At 47.6% G+C, this 6,000-nt stretch overlaps 1 protein-coding gene across 4 annotated transcripts in view; it reads right to left on the minus strand.

Moving 5' to 3' along the window:
- CPVL (carboxypeptidase vitellogenic like) overlaps window positions 1–5,359 on the minus strand; it is a 124,203-nt gene extending 118,844 nt beyond the window's left edge. Inside the window, exon 1 of one of the 4 annotated variants that reach the window (XM_072651031.1) lies at window positions 5,185–5,359. The gene's annotated coding sequence lies outside the window, so the exon portion shown is untranslated. Of the gene's footprint in view, window positions 1–5,125; window positions 5,145–5,184 lie in introns of those variants that run through there. The other 3 variants (XM_072651028.1, XM_072651029.1, XM_072651030.1) reach the window with 3 other exon arrangements.
- Between the last annotated feature and the right edge of the window lie 641 nt (window positions 5,360–6,000).

Here is a 6,000-nt window from a genome sequence, read left to right on the forward strand (position 1 = left end):
GTCATAGGTCCACTTCGACGACAACACATTTATTTATGTCTCTCTTCCACCTTACCCTCCCTTAAAATGCCAGCTTCTGGAGGGGAGGGGCTGTTTTTGCCTTTGTATGCCCAACACTTGGTACAGAGAAGACATTTAATAAATACTTACTGACTGACTGATGTGGGGGGAAGGGTCAAAGGAGAGAGAGGAGAAAGGAAGGTGGAGCTCAAAGAGAGGAGAAGAGAGAAGAGATGGAGAGAAGAGAAATACAGAGAGGGAGGGAGAGGGAGAGATACTCCAGGTGGCCCAATATAAAAATGAGGAAGAAAATGAAGGGAAAGAGATAAGAAAGAAAAAAAGAAAGAAAGAAAGAAAAAAGAAGGAAGGAAGGAAGGAAGGAAAGAAGGAAGAAAGATAGAAAGAGAGGGATGGAGGGAGGAAGGAAGGAAGGAAAAAGAGACACAAAACCAAAGACAGTTGAGCTCTGATTATTATTAGCAATAGTGCTTTATTTAGCACTCACACAGCACTCAGAGATTTGCAAAGCATTTTCCATATTCTTATTTGATCTTCACGGGAACCCTGGAAGGGAAGTGCTGTTATTATCCTCATTCTACAGATGAAGAAAACAAGGCTGAAAGATTAAGTGATTAAGTCAGCCAATAAATGCTTGAAGCAGAATTCAAACTGGGAATCTCCCTGACTCCTCGTCTAGAACCCTCTTCGCTGCCCCATATCGCTGCCATGATGAATCAAAGTGATCAAATTCAGCCCAACAGAAATGAAGAAAAATACCTCTCCTTCCTTTCAGAAGAGAGGTGGTGGACCACAGCTATGGAATGTGGTACACTTTGTCAGAAAGAGTGGCTGTGTCTGCTGACTGGTTTGGATGCCTTTCTTGGCTTCAGTGAAGAATCTAATGATGTCAATGGGGGGGGGGGGGGTGTTAACTTGATGGTTAAAAGGATGGTGCTATAAAAACAACAAGCAAAAAGCTTTGTTTCGTTTCATTATTAAGTAAAACCTATTAATACTAACAAGCTGAAGGGGCAGTTGGCGGCCCAAAGAGCTTACCTGTCAGCTGAGCAGTTGCAATAATCTCATGAGGAAGTCCCAGCAGCTGAGGTTTTCATTCTCATACCTTTGCTGTGACTTCCATTGTCCTCTGATATTAACTTAAATACCAATTACGGGATTTAGAAGTGTTCCCAAACAGGTTTTTTCTTGCTTAACTGCTGCCTTCTCTTGCCACATCCCTCCTTAGGGTGTGTGTTCGTCCTTCATTGCCAAAGAAGACCATGCCATCAGAGAAATGATGACATGACTCGCATATGACTTTGTTTTTGAGTGAGGGAGGGCTGTGCAGGTCACCAGCCTCACTTCTCCTCCAGAGCCATCTGAATTCAATGACCAGGTATTCACCAGGATGACTAGAGATGACCCAGAATGAGGCAATTGGGGTTAAGTGACTTGCCCAAGGTCACACAGCTAGTGAGTGTCAAGTGTCTGAGATGAGATTTGAACTCAGGTCCTCCTGACTCCTACACTGGTGCTCCATCCACTGCACCACCTAGCTGCTCGCTCCTTAAGGGAGGCAAGGCAGAAAGTATATGAGACCCAAATTCGAATCCCAGACCTATAACATGGGTGGCCTGGGGAAAGGCACTTGAACACAGTGACAGTTCCTTCTAGTCTTAAATCTATGATCCTGTGTATGACCTCTCTGGGCCTCAGTTTCCACATCTGTAAAATGAGGGAGTTGGGCTCAGCCCCCTCTCGCTCTCATATTCCACAACTACCCTGAGTTCCCGTGAAGAAACCTTTTCGCCCAGGGCTAAGGCTTTGTTGATTTTTTTTTTAAATTGACAGTCTATATTACTCATTCCTGTTTTAAACATAAGTCTGACAAGCTTCATTTTGTGGTTTTCCAGCCTCCAGCAGCCAATTGAAAGACCTGGGAGATGCTGACACACTGACCACACCAAAAAAAAAAAAAAAAATGTCTGCTGGGCCCCTGAAAATAAGGAAGCTACAGACAACCCCACTCCCACTCCCCTGCAAGAGCTTTCAAAGCCATAGAGGCCCCTGCAACTGTCAGTCACAGTCAGTAAGTCTATGAGAGTCTAGGTTGGGCTAAGATCTGTGCTGAGAGCTGGGGTCAGAGACAGGCCCCAAACGTCCCCGCCTTGGAGGACTCATAGTCCAATGGGAGGAGATTACTCTGTACAAACAAGATATGGACAGAATGAATTGGAGATTGTCAATGCAGAGAAGGCCCTCACTGCTTTTCTCATCTTTTAAACTGGGAAGAGGGGAGTCAAAGTTGTCTCCCCTCTCTGTTCTAAACATATGAACATCTGGAAGCCAGGCCAGGAGGACCAGAAAACTTGACTCTGACATTCCCTTCACAGCCCCTCTACTTAGTAATAATAATTAATAATAACGATGATAATTATGGTGATGATGGCAATAATAACATGTGGATGATGGCAGAAATGCTTGAGGATTTGCCTAGTGGCCTCCACAACAGAAGTGCCAAGGATCCATGACTTACCAAAGGATCGAGGAGCCCTAGGGCCCAGAGCCACACAGGCACCAAGTGTCGGAGCGGGGATTCGAAGCTCCTGCCTCTCCCCACAGGGTTCTGGACAGTCAAGGACAATCCTAGAAGCCCAGAGCCCAAAGGAATCTAGAAGCTCTAATACAGAATACCCACTCCCATTTTATACATGAGGAAATTGAGGCTAGAAGAACACGGAGGGCTTTGGTCAAGGTTGTAGATGCTACCAAACTTCAGAATCAATGACTCGTCTGTGTGTGTCTGTAGCTTTGGTCTCCTTCCTCATTCTCAGGCTGCCAGCTGCCATTTCTTAGACCAGGCCATCTCTAAACTAAGGAAATGTAACTGTACACACGTATGTATAGATACACATACATAAGTGCGTACATAACCACATACAGGAATTAGGAAGACATTCTCATGAGCTCTAATCCCACCTCAGATACTTACTGTGTGACCCTGGTCAAGTCACTTAACCCTGTTTGCCTCAGTTTCCTCATCTGTAAAATGGACTGGAGAAGGAAATGGCAAAATGATGGGGCACCGTCCCAGTGGCCCAGTCCCTGGCGCTCGCTTGAGGCATCGCCCATCCCAATCCTTTTAACTGCCTTCTCATTGTGGTCCTCATGTGGTCCCCCAGCTCCTTCCCCCCACTCCAGGTCACATCTAAATCTTCCCACAGTCCCTCTATTTCAAGTACCAACTCTATCCTCAGTAAATGTTCAGATTCTTAAAATCTGGCCCATTTGTATTGGCGTCACAAATCACGCAGACTCACTAAGAAATCTCGCCCACCTCAAGCGGTGTTTCAATAAGCTACTTGAACTGAAAGAAGACTTGAGTGGTCGAATTCTTCTGAGGCAGGCCTGCGTCCTATATCCTTGCATTTAGGGGTTCCCTAGATCACAACAAAACCACTCCAGTATCCTTCCCAAGAATACCTCAATGGGGTCACAAAGAGTCGGACATATTTAAAACAACTGAATAATAAGAAACAAGCCCTGGATCTAGGATCCCATGATTTTATTTTCCCATCTGTTATCTCATTTGATCCTCATGGCGGGAGAGAGTGTTCTGAGCCTTGGTTTGCTTGAACTACCACCCTCCCAAAACTATTGCTTTGTACATGTGAGGGGAAGCCTGTGGGCAGAGATTGTAGACAGACAGCTGATGGAGTGCATACTCCTACCTCGGAGGTCCCTTCTGACTTTAGAAGGACAATCCCAAGTGACAACCTCTTAAAGTAGATTATAAACTGGCACAATCATATGATCACAGATTTAGAGGTGAAAGACTGTTAGAGGTCATCAAGCCCAGCCCCTTCGTTTTTCCTCATTTTACATATAAAGAAACTGAGGCACAGAACAATTGAAGCAGATTCTTTCTCCTCTTCCTCCATGACTGCATTCACTGCTGAAACCTGACTGACCTGTTTCCCGAACCTCAAATCTCCTCTCACGACTGGATCCTGAGAAAGATCAGCCCCTATCCCTCTCCAGGTCACAAGTTCCCCTTCCCAATGTGCTCTCTTGGGGCCCTTTCACTACTACTGCTCATCCATAGCAATCAGTCTGTCAGGAGATGGAGGAAAATCTGACCTGGAGAGTTTAGGGAGGTTTTGTTTTGTTTTTGTTTTTGTTTTTTTTTGAGACCCTAAGAAGCACAGATTTAGAACCACTGGGGTCTTGAGAGATCACCTAGCCCAACTTCCTCCTGGGGAAACTGAGACCCAGAGAGGGAGAAGTGATTTATCCGAAGTCATACCGCAGATTAGGAGTCTGAACTCAGATTCTATGACCCCAAGGCCTGGCTTATTTCCTCCACTATTCTAAGCTGTCTTCCTCAGGGAGAAGAATGTGAGATTTAAAGCTAGAATAAAACCTCAAAGTACCTCCTCCCCATTTTACAGCTGAGTAAACTGAGACACCAGCCCAGCTAGGGGAAGGTTATAGAGCACTGGGCCTGAAGTCAAGAAGAACTAAGTTCAAATCTGGCCTCAGACACTTCCTGGTTGTGTGACCCCCCCCCCTGGACAAGTCACTTAACCCTGTCTGCCTCAGTTTTCTCATCTATCAAATGACCTGGAGAAGGAAATGGCAAACCCCTCCCGTATCTTTGCTAAGAAAACCCCAAATGGGGTTACGAAAAGTGAAATGACTAAACCACAACCAAACCCCGAAGCACAGAAATGTTAAGTGCCTTGCTCTGGGGCAAGGCGAAGAGGATCCTAAGTCAGAAAGCAAACGCGCTTTGCCACCACCGGGGAAAGTGGGAATGGGGGAGGAGAGAAGAAACCACAGATTCATGACTAACAGTGCAAAAAAACTGCAAAGTACTAGCGCGTGGCTGGAAGAAGAATAATCTGGGTGGAGGTTGGGGGAGATAGACCTGGCCCTGAGGGGGGTCTGCAGCTCCAGCCTTCCCCGTGCCATCTCTCGGAGGCACCAAGCACACCAGTCTCCCCAAGACCCCCGCCAAAACTCCCCAGGGGAGTCTCTGGTTCGTCATACTCCTGTTGGGGCACCCCCTCAGCTCCCCGGGCCCAGCCCAGAGCCCAGATCGCGGATCTCCGCATCACGATACCTTGGGGCCACGGAGCCCAGAGGGGGAAAGCAACCCACCAGCCCGGGGCTGTCACTCACTCGCTGCTAGGCTCACTGCTCCGCTCCGCCTACAGGCACAGGTGAGGGCCGGCCGCGCTCCTGCCAGTGCAGCTGATGCCTCCCTGCCAGCTTCGGGAGACACTGGGCGTCTCTCTGACTTGGGCTGGCCAGGCTGGAGCTCGGCCCGCGCAGAGACTGCAGAGTGAAGTAACGTCCTTTGGTTTGCGTCACCCAATCATGAGGAGGAGGAGGAGGGGCTGGAGGAGGATCCCCTGAGCTTTTCAAAGGTCCCCTGACTCCCTCTCATGTGATCTCAGCTACGTCCAGCAAAATTCTTCCCCTTCCCTCCCCTCCTTCCCCCACGTTCTCCTCCACCTTTGGGGGGGAGGAGCCAGCGAGGCCAGCCACCCAAATAGAGCTTCTCCTGGCACCCCAGTTACTTGCGATTCTTTTGCATTGTTAGTCATGAATACATTGTTTCCTCTCCCCTTCCCCTCCCCCCCCCCCCCCCCCCCCCCCGCTGCCAATTCCCCAGGGGTAGCCAAACCTGCTTCAGTTTTGACTTTGAAACTTCAATACCCAGCACTTGCGTGTGCACAGAGTAGCCGCTTAATACCAAATGCTTACTGAACTGAATTACCATTTAGGTACAGATAAGCCTTTTTTGTTAATGGGATTGTCAACTGTAATAATAATATCATATATATGTATATACATATGTGTGTGTGGACACACACACACACACACACACACACACACACAACTAGTCGGGTGCTGAGAATTAAGAGACAAAAATAAAACACTCCTTGTAGTCCGGGAGTTTACTTCTTTGCAGGTCCAGCAGTGCAGTGTGAT

Source organism: Notamacropus eugenii, chromosome 3 (assembly GCF_028372415.1).
Source record: "Notamacropus eugenii isolate mMacEug1 chromosome 3, mMacEug1.pri_v2, whole genome shotgun sequence".
Taxonomy (NCBI): Eukaryota; Metazoa; Chordata; class Mammalia; order Diprotodontia; family Macropodidae; genus Notamacropus; species Notamacropus eugenii.